Here is a 16,446-nt window from a genome sequence, read left to right as displayed (position 1 = left end):
CCGACCATGAACACATTTCCAGTGAACTCAAACACGTACGCCAAGCTCTTAAGGCTAATGGTTACTCTGACTACACAATCCGCAAAGCCATCACTCCAACCATCAAGAAGGATCCTGTTGAGGAGCCTTTCAAGACCATCACCTTACCCTACATTGCTGGGGTCACAAAAAAGATCTCCAAAATCCTGATTAAACACAAGATCCAGGTCCGATTCAACACAGTACGTAAAATCCGTGATCTGGTCCCGTCTGTAAAAGATGTGGTTCCAGACATACAGTACCCTGGCGTCTACAAACTAAGTTGCCTCTGTGGTAGCAGTTACATTGGAGAAACCAAACGACATGTCTCGGACCGCATCCGTGAACATAAGGCAGACCTGAAACACGGTAGGACAAACACCTCAGCCGTGGCAGATCACTGTTACAACTCAGTGGGCTCACATGATATTGACTTCTCCAAGACAGAGGTTCTCTGCAAGCCATCTGGCTCTCATGAGAGATTCGTTCATGAGGCGATCCACATATACAAACACAGAGACAATTTCAACCGAGAAGATGGATTCTGGCTTAGCAATCATTGGAAGGACGTAATAAACCATTTCGGATCTTAACTGATTGTGTTCACGTTTACGGTGACTTTCAGACCGCGTTCCACTCACTGGCATGGTGCAGTGTGCAGAGTAATGTATGGTGTCGTAATTGTATAGTAAACATATAGCAGTGTGATACACATTAGGGTGGGTAGAATAATACATAGTGTTATATTAAAATGGATAAGGCCGCAACTGCAGCAGCAGCAGCAAGTGCAGCAGCAGCAGTAACAGCAGCAGCAGCAACTGCAGCAGCAGCAGCAACTGCAGCAGCAGCAGAAACTGCAGCAGCAGCAACTGCAGCAGCAGCAGTAACTGCAGCTCCCTTTGATGCTGTTAATCCTGCATAATGCACATGCATATGCAGTACTAATCACATTCCTGCATTTCCCATAAATATGCTAAATTCATTTTGATATGCAAATTCCTTTGTCAATGCGCCCAGCTTATATATATGCTCCAAGCTCGTGTGCTGTTTCATTCAGACTCTGTCGCCTCGACGGACCTGGTTTTCACCTGAAGACGGCTGCTTGCGTTGTGGCCGAAACGTCGTGAGAATTGTTTTATTATGTTTTATTTTTATTATTTTATTACTTCCCTTCTACGTGACTTTACCGAAAGAACCAAGAAGATGAATCCCTGCAGTCACGAAAGCTTTAAATCGAAAATTATCAGAGTTGTGTTTTTTGGTTGCATTATGACTGCAGGTATTGTGGTCTATGCAAACATGACTTCTCGTAAAAAAAGGTGTCAGTTTTGTTGCCAGATAAAAGGGTAAAAAAACAATTATCATATTTTTTACTGGCAAATGAGGTACCAATGGTGTAAATTGTGTTTGTCGTTTTACCAAACCTGCGTTGGCAACTGCGTTGGGTGTGCACACCTGTATGTAAGTAAAATCCGCAATCTGGGAGGTGAGGTTGGTTAGCCAACACGGCCGTCTGTCTTACCAATTCACCTCTCCAGTGAATCTATTCATTGGCACGAGTCCGGGGTCGTGATTTGATAGAAGGGCTGCTCGGTGCTACACGAGGTAAGCTGTCATGTGGTAATGATTAAACATTTGTAGTATATCTGTGTGTCTCTGTGCGTGTGTGTATTGTGAGGAGCAGTAGTGTAGCAGTGAGCACCGCTGCACTACAAACCCGGCGATTAGAGTTCGATTCCCGCTCACAACGAATAATAGTGGCGAAATCTGAACCGGCCTCGGGCCTCCCCTAAGTCGACTCAGCCTCAAATGAGTACCATACCTAGTGCGATGTAGAAACATCTCCATTGGAAAGACAAAGGCGACCGGGCGTGATGCTGGCCACCAACCCCCTCGTGTACCATTCTGGCATTCATATGTGTTTGCTAACAGTACTTGCCCCAAAAGTCTGTTAAAGGCTACACGGGGGATCTTTGTCCTGTGTGTGTGTCTGAAAAGTGGTTGTATGGTTGTTCCAATCTTTTTCAAAATGAAAGAGTTTTACTGTTATGAGATCATCCTGAGTGTACATCACCGTTTGCCTCTACACGTTATTAACGTGCTATAATAAGTGAATTAACCTGTACCCACTGGACGTACATCCAAAAATGTCTCCGCTTCAATCTCCCAGCGTGGCTGTTATTCATTCTTCCTCCGCCCACGCTTCTGTCTACCCAGCAGTTTGATTGGTGGGATAAGCGTGGAAGACTAGGCCCGTGGGTGCCTAAGGTTGTCCATTTCTGTTGCACCTGGACTGTGGAACTCTCTTCCGAACAGCGTCAGCGGTGTCTGGTTCGGTTGAGATCTTTAAAGTCTCGCCTGAAGACATTTTTCTTTCAGAAGGCATTTTATGTTTTAACTCCGCCAAGTTTTTCTCACTCACCCCCGAAACCCTGATATCCTCTATAAGGGGCTCTATAGAGCTCCCCCTAGTAGAGAACCTTCTGCCTACAGTGACATGAGCAGGTAAATGCACGGCTGCACCTTTATCTGTTACACGAGGAGTCCCATTACCCCTAGGCCGGAGCCTATTTTTGCCATCACTTTCTAAAACTAAACTAAACTTTTTTCTTATTTTACCAGGTAAGGTCCACTGGGCTATATAGCTCTTTTCCAGAAGTGACCTGGCCACAAATGATAGGTCAACGAAGTGGCTTATCGTGTGGACATTTATAGCAGCCAAATACTCTAAACGCATGTTTATTCTAAATGTGCAGGGGAAAACCAGAAGACCTGGAGAAAAATATACACGACCATGAGGAGAGAGACATACAAACTCCAAATATATAGGTGTCATGGTCAGGATCGAACCTACGGCCTCCTGCATAGCAGACGAGGAAGTTAACATCTCGCCAGAATACCATACTTCATAACTATTATCATTATGATTTAATGCGTATGGTGTGATTCGTGCAAATAGAATATCCACGTGAAGCCCTTTTGTCAATCCACTGCTGGCATGAGGGCCTCACCACGACATGCAGATTGTGGGGGATAAATTTACCATACTTCACCACGCTGATCAATGAGCATTGGCAGCGCTGGATTAAGCTAGTGCGGGGCCTGTAGCATATGTTATAAAGGGCCCTGAAATAAAAAAACACACAAACATTAAAAAACAAACTTTGAACTTGCATAGTAAAGTAATTGTATTTTTTCATTTGCGATATAGCCAGATAATACGACAAATCGCTAACCTTAAACACCCAGTTGTTAATAAAAGTTAAAGGCAGTATACTACTATAGTGATAGAGCAAGTGCAGAATCGCTGACCCGGAATTGATAGCATGAAAGCATTTAGCACGGGGCCCTTGAAAGTGCGGGGCCCGCATCATTTGCTACTTTTGCTACTAGGATAATCCGGCACTGAGCATTGGTGAAAGCGGGGAGCATTGATGTGGGAGAGTATTACAGGGCAACAATGTATTATGCACTGCCCTCTGCTGCCTTCAAATGTCGCTCTGCAGAAATATTCCGAGAACACTGCCTAATCATTATTACACGCGTAAAAGGCGATTCTGAGTGACAATTATTTACGATGGCAATTCCATTCAAGAATATTTATACGTGTACTCAATATCGTTGGCCTTGTTTTAACCATCTCCTTTGTATTGCTACTTAGCTCCCTAAGCATAAATGTAACAGCATATATATTTAAATATAAATGTGTCGTATACCGAAAATAGTGAATTCTTATATGCATGATTAAACGCACGGGTCGGGAATTTATTAGAAAAATCGATGTGTCGTCATTGTATGTTTCCTGTCGACCTATCTTTTATTGATTCCTTAGTGTTATCCACTTTTATATTGTGTGTGGGGTTTCTCCGGGTACTCAAGTTCGACTCCACAGCAAAATATACTGAATAATTAGCCAGTTATCTAAAACAGATCCTCCTGAAAAAGAGACTTGAGACTCAATGAGACTCTTTGGATTAAGGGCATTATTATTTCTGATATATTGTGGCAAGTGTAACCACCATGCATAACAAGTGTTACAGGCTGTAGGGCTTCGTTGTGGGCAGCAGAGGGGCAGTGCAGAAAAATCCATTGTTTTGTTGAACTTCTGTACGCATGCATCTACCCTCACCACCACCATCCCATCACTGAGCAGCGTGGTAAAGTATGGACAAATGAACCTCCCTCAACCTGCACTGGTCCTCATCCAGTGGTCGATTGATAAAGGGCTGTTGAGCATGGACATGCACAATGAGATTTGTAATAAACGTGCACCATTGTGCACTGCATAGCATACAGCGCACGCGCACAAAGCCATTGTCCGAATAATTTAGGAGGGCTGCATAAGTAATTTATCTTTGTCTGAAAATGGGGGTTTGAAATTACACGTATCTGCTTGTCATATGTCGGCGAGCGGAGTGGGAAAAAAAAACGAATGCACAAAATTAACATCTCATTGAAGACCCAGACATCGCACCTCCTGGCTTTGACAAAGCTCGAAGCCACTGCTGTAACCATCAACCACAGCGCAGCATAAACAAGCTGATGCGCACATCTCCTTAATGAATGGGAATTTTAAAGACAAGCCATAGCAGTACGATCGTGGCCATGCAGCTAAAACTACAGACTGACTGCTTAGTAAACGACTGCAGTCTGCGCTCCTTGAATGGAGGAGGAACAGCAAAACTACACGAACTCTCTCCTGAAGCCCCTCTTATGGCCAGCAGACCTCGACATTGGCATTTAGGTCCTGAACTAATTGCCATGTGCAAGAAGGAATTAGGGCTTCCCTACAGTGAAGGAAAAAACGTATTTGATCCCCTGCTGATTTTGTACGTTTGCCCACTGACAAAGAAATTATCAGTCTATAATTTTAATGGTAGGTTTATTTGAACAGTGAGAGACAGAATAACAACAAAAAAATCCAGAAAAACGCATGTCAAAAATGTTATAAATTGATTTGCATTTTAATGAGGAAAATAAGTATTTGACCCCCTCTCAATCAGAAAGATTTCTGGCTCATAGGTGTATTTTATACAGGTAACGAGCTGAGATTAGGAGCACACTCTTAAAGGGAGTGCTCCTAATCTCAGCTTGTTACCTGTATAAAAGACACCTGTTCACAGAAGCAATCAATCAATCAGATTCCAAACTCTCCACCATGGCCAAGACCAAAGAGCTCTCCAAGGATGTCAGGGACAAGATTGTCGACCTACACAAGGCTGGAATGGGCTACAAGACCATCGCCAAGCCGCTTGGTGAGAAGGTGACAACAGTTGGTGCGATTATTCGCAAATGGAAGAAACACTTAAGAACTGTCAATCTCCCTCGGCCTGGGGCTCCATGCAAGATCTCACTTCGTGGAGTTGCAATGATCATGAGAACGGTGAGAAATCAGCCCAGAACTACATGGGAGGATCTTGTCAATGATCTCAAGGCAGCTGGGACCATAGTCACCAAGAAAACAGTTGGTAACACACTACTGGTGGCCAACTACAAGAAACGTCTGACCTCTGTGATTGCCAACAAGGGTTTTGCCACCAAGCACTAAGTCATGTTTTGCAGAGGGGTCAAATACTTATTTCCCTCATTAAAATTCAAAACAATTTATAACATTTTTGACATGCGTTTTTCTGGATTTTGTTGTTGTTATTCTGTCTCTCACTGTTCAAATAAACCTACCATTAAAATTATAGACTGATCATTTCTTTGTCATTGGGCAAACGTACAAAATCAGCAGCGGATCAAATACTTTTTTTCCTCACTGTATACCCTAAGGGGCCATCCATAAATGACATCACGCACCTAGGGGGGGAGGGTCAGACATTTGTGACAATGTGTGACGAGGGGGTGGGGTTTGATAAATGTGACGTTACATCAAAATGTGCAACTTTAAATAAATATAGACAACACGTTCTACTTCATTAAATATACGTTTAAATAAATGTGTAATAAAGGTCGTTGAGGCGACTTCTGGAATCCGGTCTTTTATTCACTTTTCATTACAGCTCTCCTTCAAGCTGCTGACCGGCAGTGTGAGAGGGATAGAGAGGGAGAGAGATGCGCAGCCACGTGGCAACTTGGAGCCCCGCTCTCGCGTGGCCTCCTCCTCCGTTCGTTCCAGTTCTGACCACGTGTTGTTCATCTCCACCCCTATTTAATACCTGGGTCACGTGGTACGTTTCCACCAATCCTGGTTAGCCTCTATGGAATATTCCAGACTCCCTCGTAGGCTCCCGGGACCACGCCCCTGACTCATCTCCCCATTGGCTGTGGCCAAAGCCAGCACAACCAATCCTCTACTTACAGCTGTCACCTTTCCATTATGTCAGGGCCACGCCCCTAGGCTTCCCCCCATTGGCTATGGACCAGGACCGGCAGAGCCAATCATCATGACGAGTTGTGATATGTCAGTGAGCCGGATATATCCTCACATTACAAATGTTTTCTCCTACAACATCAGAGTGCCGCGCCACATTAAATTGCACTACAATGACAATAGTTTAACGCGATTTGAAGCATGTTTTATTTTTTCTGGGAGGCGGGGAGGCAGAGCTTTCTGACGTCATATTTGAGGGGGGGGGTCTGACTTTTTGTGACGCCGTGTGACGAAGGGGGGGGGGGATAAAAAATCATCCAAAATCGCGTGACGTCATTTATGGACGGCCCCTAAGGGGTCATGGGAGGGGTTATTGTGGTTGGACCACAATGCACCATGCTGGTTGGTCACTGTAGGGGGAGCATAGAAATACATTATAATAACGTTATTTACCGTACTACTGTTTGCTGCCCACCATCTAGCACACAGCCTATATCACCTGTCACTCATGCTGGTCACCTTTCCAAGCACTGCAGGCTCAACGCTGCTTAGTCCCCAAGATCGGGTTCCGGATACTTTGTCGTATGCACAGCTGTGACAAGTGTTCAGTAAATGCGCTTACCTCACATGTGTGTGTTAGTATCGCTAATTTGCACATGCATGTGTATGTGAGAGCGATAGCGTACCGGTTAGTGTGCTGCACTACGAATCTGGCTACCCGAGTTTGATTCCCGCTCACGGCCAACACCAGTGACGAATATCTGAACTGGTCCTGTACCTCCCCTAGGTCGACTCAGCCTTAAATGAGTACCTGGTGTGGTGTGTAAATATCGCCACAATGAGACAAAGGCGGCCGGGCGTGGTGCTGGCCACCCACCCCCTCGTGTGCCGTCCAGGTCTTCATAGGTCCTTGCTAACAGCACTTGCCCCAACAGTCTGTTCAGGCTATAGGGGGGGATCTTTGTCTTTGTACATGAGTGCTCCAGCAGCCAGACTTTGATTCCCACCCATGGCCAACATTGGTGACAACGGCGACGGAGAGTTTCTGAACCAGTCCTGGGCATCCCCCGAGGTCAGAGGTCGGCAACCAAAATAACAAGACTGCCATTTTTATCAAATTCGGTAAAAAAAACAACCCCCTCAATATTTATAGAGCCACAATGCACTGTGGTGAATACGAGACGGCAGTCGTTAAAGAGCCGCGTGCGGCTTCGAAGCTGCAGGTTGCCCACCCCTGCACTGCCACAGCTCCTTCATGTGTTGCGATGTACGCGAGAACAGAATCTCATTTAGCCGCGTTCTAAAATTGAACGTTTGTTTGCACGCCCATCTGCGTCAGCAAAGATAAACTTGGGTTTGATGATTGAAAAGTGATTCAGCCTACATTTTTTGATGAATTTTGTTCCACTTTTATTCACATTCTCAACAAGCTACATACAAATACATCACAATGCTGTGTAGGTATTTTCTATGACGATGATGATGATGATGATTATTATTATTATTGTGCTTGTTTACCTAGGAAAGCCTCATTGCCTCTCAAGACTATTTCAGGAGGGTCCTGCGACGTTGTCTCAGTTGGTGGCCACGTGACTGCGCGTAATCACAATTGAGTCATTTGTGGGTAAATTTCAGCGTTGGGATGGGTTTGGTCAATACCAGTCACATTCATCTATGGGACGTTTTTTTGGCAGTATCAAAAATGATGGAAAACAAAAATTAACCCGTAAAAACTAAGTTTTTCACTATAAATCCTTTATATGCGTGGCAGCTAGAGTCATCTCGTCCTCTGGCTTGAGATGGCTGCCACCTATGGGTCAGATGATTGCCTGCCACCATTAAGCAATTAGTAATTAAATATAAAAAAAATTCCTAAAAAGTGTAAAATTTTGGAAAAAAATTTTCACGAAAATAAATTGTCACGCACAACGAGTCTGTGTGCAAAATGTCAGCTCGATTGGATCACGGGAAGTGGGTTAAAAAACGACCGAAAGATTTGCACGGTCGTAAGCGCGCAAGCAAGCAAGCAAGTGAACTTAATATAAAGGATTTAAAAAAATATAACCCGTAAAAACAAAGTTTTTCACTATAAATCCTTTATATGCGTGGCGGCTAGAGTCCTCTCGTCCTCTGGCTTGAGATGGCTGCCACCTATGGGTCAGATGATTGCATGGCACCATTAAGCAATTGGTAATTAAATATAATATTTTTGTCCTAAAAAGTGTAAAATTTTGGAAAAACATTTTCACGAACATTAATTGTCACGCACAACGAGTCTGTGTGGAAAATCTCAGCTCGATTGGATCACGGGAAGTGGGTTAAAAAACGACCGAAAGATTTGCACGGTCGTAAGCAAGCAAGCAAGCGCGCAAGTGAACTTAATATCAAGGATTTAATAAGAATAGGTTTTACCTTTTCTGGCAATTAAACAGGCGTTAAGATATTCAAACAACAAACAGATTCCTTTTGCAAGGCATCAACTCTGCACTAACGACACGTACTTTTGGAAAAACATGCTCTGATAATTATATGCATTGCCTTTGAAGTCAGTGTCTCGAGTGGAGGCCAATCAGTTTCAAAGACAATGCATATATTACCAGGACATGTTTGTTTTGTTTGTTTGTTTTGCACCAAATACGCGTGGTTAATGCAGCTTTAATTCCTTGCAAAGGTATCTATTTGGTGTTTCAACATCTTAAAACCTCGATTTAAAGCTTCGTGACTGCAGGGATTCATCTTCTTGGTTCTTTCGGTAAAGTCACGTAGAAGGGAAATAAAAAAAAACATAATAAAATACAATTCTCACGACGTTTCGGCCACAACGCAAGCAGTGGATGGCTGCTTGCGTTGTGGCCGAAACATCGTGAGAATTGTGTTTAATTATTTCCCTTCTACGTGACTTTACCGAAAGAACCAAGAAGATCTTAAAACCTGTTTTATTGCCAGAAAGGGTAAAAAAACTATCCTCATTTTTTTCACCAGTAACATTGTATGATTTTTTTTTAACTATCGGAGAAAGCCTGAGGACCTGGAGGAAACCCATACAGAACAGGGAGAACATACAAACCCCACATAGAGAAGTGCCCTAGTCGGGAATCGAACCCGCAACTTTCTTGCCCAAGTGTTACCAATGCGCCAACCCTGCCACCCTGAATTTGAACCAATTTGGAAACTGATGTGATCCAAAAAACCTCGCATCAATGCATTGCAAGCATCGCATAATACCATTGTGGTAACAGCATGCGATTGAAATAAACCTTTGCGCTGTTATTATAATAATAATAATGTTTTGAGATGTGGCACCTTGAGTTGTTGTAAATAAGTGCAAAATTCTTAAATAGCCTTTCGTCACCAACTTTTGGATGAAAGGTTTCCCCACTCTGTGCCTGTCATGGGGATTGCTTGACCATATTTCGCAATGCTGTCGGCATTGCGAAGTATGGTCAAGGGGGGCTCAGAACTGGTTCTGATATCTGATATCACATCCCACTGTGGCCGGGAGATTGAATAGGGTCTTGTGCTCTGTCCATCGCGCAGCATGCTAACACCCACGTTACCTCACCTGCACCCTGCATCATAACCAATCTTTAAAAACAACGTAGCTGTATTCTGTAAACATTACCCCTCTGTTTTTTTTTATTTAACTTGCCTGGAACCCATTAAAGTTTCATGATGTGTAGGTAACACCCAGTAATACATTTTTCTTACCATTTATTTTGGACTAATTCAATGACCCCTGCATCGTAGATGTATTGGGTGTTGACCCACGTCGCCTGCTGTGAAGTGGACAAACTTAACGTCCACTTACACCTTTCATGGCAATGTTTAACCCTCGACGCCTTTAACACCCCGACTATGGGAACCGAAACATTGACTGCATTATCTGGCTCATTTGAATTTATTGCACAATCAACATTTCTCTCTCCACTGTCACTAAAATGTCCTCTTCCCATTTTGATATTTTTTTAAGTACAGACATTCGACTTTTGAGTCCAACAGGTGAGTAATTTGCACCCGAATAACAAATTATCGTCGTGTCCTTAACGAGCAGACCACATTACATTCAGCAATGTAAACAATTGTGTGCCCTTTCTTAAGGGTCGTAACCAGTTATTCTGAGCGTGGTTACAGCGCAGTGGTCTATCACAATCCTTAATTTCCTTTCACAAATACATTCGAACGAAGCTGTACGTTCGTTTGTTATGAAAGCCCTTGCAAAAGCGGAAATACGCCTCGGTTGGAATTCTGGCTCTGGTTCAATAAACACGACATTGGTTTAAACTATCGACCAAATAAAACACGTGATGATGGATGCTGTGTAATTGACGAATCGCCTACCTTCTTGCGATGCATTTCCAGACCAGTTCGCCAACGTACGTTGCTCGTCTGTAGAATTCACCATGCTTGTTGCGTTCTGAAGAGCCATGTTCCAACGAGCGCTGCTTCTGCTCCTCCTTCGGTTAAAACTCTACCTGCATTGAATTGTGTGCAGAGGGGAACGACGCACGGATGATAGCGAAGCTGTTGTAGAGAGAGAGCCGCAAGGCGCTCTCGGAAACCGGAGATTTATGAGGCAGGCAGGAGGAGGGAGGGAGAGAGGATTGAACACCGGGTCGCGGGGAAGCAACGGGGCTTGTGAGCGCACAGCACGGGGAGGGCTTAATAGTCGTATCAGTTATTGTTATATTAAATTCTGTGTCAAATGTGCGTCACTGCACGCTTGTGTGAAAGGCGCTTGCGGCCGAGGTGCTATATAAACCCCCCCGCCGCCTCCTCCCATGCTCACTGCAACGCATTGCACCCACGCCTGTTGTGAACTTCACACTTAACCCCCACACGTATATGATGCGGGGAAAGCGGGTTTAGAGAGCGAGTGGGTCTGCGGGAAGAGGTGTGGGTTTTGTAAAAATATATATTAAATTTTTTATATCGTTTCTTGTGGAACAAAAAATAAAATGTCAACACAAATGAACAGCCAGCAGTAGAGGATAGTGCAAGTTTATTCTTATCGAAAGTGTAATCCTAATTATTTTTTAAAAATTGTATTTATTATATGGCAGGTCGCCCAAGGCAGAATTTAATGGTGGTAAAATAAATGAGAAGGTTTTTTTTTTATCAATGAGCACTCCTTTGTGCCAGCATATGCTGCATTTAATAGGCAAATACAGGTTACAATTTATACGGTTGTCATCATCACTGCTTTGCCTAGGGACTTTGTTGATGTATATATCAACGTTTAAAGCTGTACGTATATAGCCGATGCACTTATAAGACAAAAATCCCCATTTTAGCCTTTAACAGACTGTTTGTTGGTGCAAGTGCTTTTAGCGAACGCCTATAAAGGTTGACACAGCACACGATGGGGTCGGTGGGTGGCCAACACCACGCCCGGCAGCCGTTGTCTCCCCAGTCCTTGATGTGTACACACCGCACCAGGTACACATTTATGGCTGAGTCGATCTAGTTGAAGACCTTGGACCCCTTCAAATATTCGCCACTGTTGTTGGTCGTGAGTGGGAATTCGACTCAGGTGGCCTGGTTCGAGGCGCGGAGCGCTAACCACTGCTCCACCACTCCCTACATACATACACGTATGCACACAGATTTCACATTTGTCGATTCACCTTCACGTGTTTTGCTTTCCAATTCCCAACACAGTGCACATAACCACACATTGATTCAAGAAGAATTGGCTTTTAATGAATGTGTAATTACTGATTAGTACTCGTTTATGGATTTGTTTTCCCCTTTTGATTAATTTCATTGCTTCTTGTGGCTCGTTTTGATTCTCAGAACTGAAGCAGGTGTCTCTCTTGAAGCTTGTGTTGAATTCCAGGCTCATTCTGCAGTGTTTATTAAAGCAAATTACATATTGTATTCGAACACTAATATCAAATTAAAATAAATCACCATCATCTTCAGTCACAAACAGTCATCGACTTTTTTTATTAAACCGTGTAAGCATCCACTTAAACATTTAACAGAATTCATTTATTATGTATTTATAATTGTTGCACGTCACTGTTGCTGTAGGGCATTCGCCGTTTGTTGTTGCAGAGGTGCACGGTTCGAATCTGGGTGGCCGCCCTGATTAGTACCGTGCTGTGTAATAATCATCGTAAAAAGAATAATATGTGCCGTCTGCTTTAAAGTGGATGTTAAAACAACAACAACAAAAATCCTGACGTCATTCGCAAAAGCTGGCCATCAAGGGTCCAAATTTTTGTCCAAATCCGTACTTGCCCTCTAATAATCACTCAATTGGGATTATATATATATGGCAATCATTGCCACGGACTGGCAGATAGAGTAGAACAATTGATTATTCAGGGAGGAGGGGGCGCCGGATTTTTTTAACAACGCCGAATAATCACTAATCATTATTTTTTTGTGTTTTAAATACAAATACACAAAATAAATATCCTACTTGATAAAGTTACTTTATTTACTGTACCGTGCTTACCACTCCAATCTCGAAGACTGCATGGGGTGATGTATATACGTGCAGTATTCGCATTGTTTAAGTTGTGTGTAGTGTATAATGTCGTGTATATAATGTTTCACACTGAAATGAAGCATAGCTACTTTTTTGTCACAACATGGTGCCGGACTGGTTACAGCCTTTGGAGCGGTTTCACCGGATCGGCCAGGGACTGCCGGATAATGTTGGAAGCAGCCTGATACTCGATGATCAACTGTAATCGCCCCAGGTCACTCTTGGAAATTAAAACGATATCCTTGTCTCTTGGGTTCTTGCCTGGTTAAACGAAATTAAACTTGAACCGTGTTGAACTCTGTGTGTACTTTGGAGCTCGTAGTTGAAGGCCCCTCTGAAAGTCCTAGCTCATAGCATTACATCTTCTTTGGGGAAAACACAAGATAAAGGAAGGCTGTAAAAAACAAATACATTTTGTTTGGCTCTGAGCTCAGACGCAAGTCGAAATTACATTTTTACAAATATTTATTGTTATCCAGTGTTTCAAATGTTGCGTTATGTGCGTGCTCAAAGGCAAGAATTTGGCTTCAAAATAATGTGTCCATCCAATCCTGGATGAATACCTCCACATGCCTTGTCGGTCTTGGCGGATTGTTTGAGCTTGATTTGAAGCTTTCGTGACTTGCAGGAATCCATACTCTTTGGTTCTTTCGGTAAAGTCACGTAGATAGAAAATAAAATAAATCACGACGTTTCGGGCGCAACACAAGCGTCCGTCATCAGGTGGGAAAGCTTTCCCACCTGATGACGGACACTTGTGATCAGTGCGGGTTGGTAACCCTGAGCTGGATCATTCGTCACGCACCATGCTCCCTCTCACTCTCACATGGCAGGAAGGGAAAAGCCACCGTTTTGAAACGTGTTACAGTTGAATGGCAAGTTTCTTCAACCAATCCAAGGAGGCAGCAGTAGACGCCGTATTGAATTGCAGCGACGCCACTGATGTGAGGCAGGAATCAAACTCAGCTCACAATGTACAACCCATTACGTCACTGGGATGTATGGTAATGAAAGTATGTGGCTGATAAGATTAGCTATCAGGAATTTTCATGCTGAATGTGCGGTGTTTTTTTTTTACACAGCTGGATATCTAATTAAATCAGAAATAACAGCGTAACTCTCCATTGCATGTGGATTAATGATGATGATATGTGCAAGTGTTGTAAAAACATCATTCACGTTTAGACTTCCACACATAGTTTGCACGACGTATTTACACTTGTGATGACATGTCCTGTTGACTCTGGGAAGAGGTATGGGGTGGCATTTTGTCAATTCTGCGAGCCAACGGGGTCTTTTTTTTTCGTGTGTCGCTCTGGAGAAAAGGTTCAATCCCCGAACGTGCGTGAAAAGGTCATGCGGTGTGTACTCGTGCCTTTAACTGGCCTTTGACGTGCATTATATGGACAGCACGTTGAATTTCCTCCTACCCATCACTTGCCACTCCCCGTTATCCGTGGGTCTGAACCTTTATGCAACGACAACAAAAAACACAGCCATCATCCCTCTGCGGTATACTTAATTATTTTTTTTTCTCCCGCCAACAATTGATTGCACCTGGCAATAAATGAATCCATATTATCCACCGGGCTTATGGATTAGAGGAGTTGGGTTTATACGCTGGTGGAGTGAAGTGGGGAGAAGGGGGGGGGTAGGAAACATCCCCAATGGGAGATGCAATCCTTTTCTCAATGTAGGTGGGGCAAGATTAGAGGAAAGGGGGGGGGCAAGATTAGAGAAAAGGGGGGGGGGGCACCCTACTACTTGGTTTTTTTGTCTTATCTCGTGCGCAGCTGTCAATTGTGTTTTTAGGTTACAATAGCACAAAGATCCCCCATATAGCCTTAACAGAATGTAGAAGCAAGTGCTGTTCGCGAGCACCTATGAAGGTCAGCACGGCACACGAGGGGGTGGGTGGTCAGGACCACGCCCGGCCGCCCCCAGTGGTGATGTTTACACACGCACCAGGTAATTATTTGAGGCTGAGTCGACCTAGGGGAGGCCCAGGACCGGCTCAGATAATCGACCAGGATGAACGTGGTACAGTATATACAATAATATCACATGTTTCATATTTGAAGGTTAAGAGGATAACCAGTTATGTTCCAGGCAAAGTGTTGACGATGTCGATCATGCTGACACTGATGACATCATCATCATTGCATACCTGTCAACCCCTCATCAGTGCCTACCTTATTACAGACCAATTCAGACCTTGTTGGTCACCCCGTGGGGAAAAAAAACACAAACAAATAGACAAAAATATGATATTTTTTGCCCATACTGAAACGGTTGTACGCCGTATGGACCTGAAAACTAAATTTCCCTGTACAAGAATACGGGTAAACTGTATGGGTTGACAGGCATGTCGTTGTCACGCTGTTTGCTGATGCTGATGATGCTGACGACAAGAGTGATCATCTCCATCATCGTGCCATTGCTGCTGCTTTTTTCTGATGACAATGACGATGTCATCTATTTACGCAAGGAAATCTTCGGAGCGAGTGTCCCATTTCAGAAGAGATCGTGCATTTGGATGCTTAACCAATTCCATTTGAATGGGTGGTGTTTTTTGTTGTTGTTATTGCACGTAGGTTACAGGAGTGCGTGAATAACAAACCATGTTGCATATTAAGCAACCGTCAAAAAGGTCATCGCGAACAGCATTCGCGAACGTAATGTCCCCGACCTGCCATCTTCCTCGCCATCTCGGCAGCCCAAACGTTTGTCATCCGCCACCACTGTCCCTTGCCACCCCGCACACGTGGTCTCGCACGTGTGAGCACACGTGGTCGAGCACGTGCGAGCACACGTGGTCGCGCACGTGCGCTCATTTTGATTGCTTTTACAGCAAACGCACGCAGCTGAGACGGACAACGGAATGGCAGCCGAAAGGAGAGAGAGAGAGAATCACCTGCGGAGATGGTAGTGATGAGATCGATTTCGCGAGTACGAATAGATTGTGCCATCGCAGGACCGCGAGTAATGGTGACTCACGTGGGGGAGGCATTCGTCCAGCAGTGAAGAGACCATGACTGACGATTATATGAAGAGAATATGATGATGATGGAGTAGGAGGATGAAGATGATAGTGAATGACTAAATGATGATGGATGAGTATGTGAATGGTTATATTGTTGCCAAAACTCCAGTTACTGTTCACTATGAGACCTCCTTTACCAGTGGCAAAATATAGTAATAGGGTTTTACCCTTTCAACTGGTACAAAAACCAGTTACTGTTGTTGGCTTCTCTGGCCATGTCATATTTTTGAAAGCTATTTTTTTAGAACTGACTTTTGTGTTTAGTTTGTTTCCTTCCCCAGCGCCTCCGATTGGCATGGTTGGCTACGTACGGTGCGAAAGAAGTTCAACATACATATTGCACTAGACCAATTCACTGCACTAAACCACTGCACCACACCAATTGCGCATCTCAATGCAAGGAAATAACTGTATACTGTATAGTAAGATAACCGGCATATACTATTATCTGTGATTTTTCATAAATAAGTGAGGTGGCATGGCAAATGACTCATAGAATCGTTTATAATATACTGCAGAGTACAATATAATTATCATTGCCTTATTTGCCAACAGTTTCCCACTTCAATGCAG

This window comes from Lethenteron reissneri, chromosome 3 (genome assembly GCF_015708825.2).
Source record: "Lethenteron reissneri isolate LAM-NWPU_2019-01 chromosome 3, ASM1570882v1, whole genome shotgun sequence".
NCBI lineage: Eukaryota > Metazoa > Chordata > Hyperoartia > Petromyzontiformes > Petromyzontidae > Lethenteron > Lethenteron reissneri.
This window is presented reverse-complemented; position numbering follows the sequence as displayed.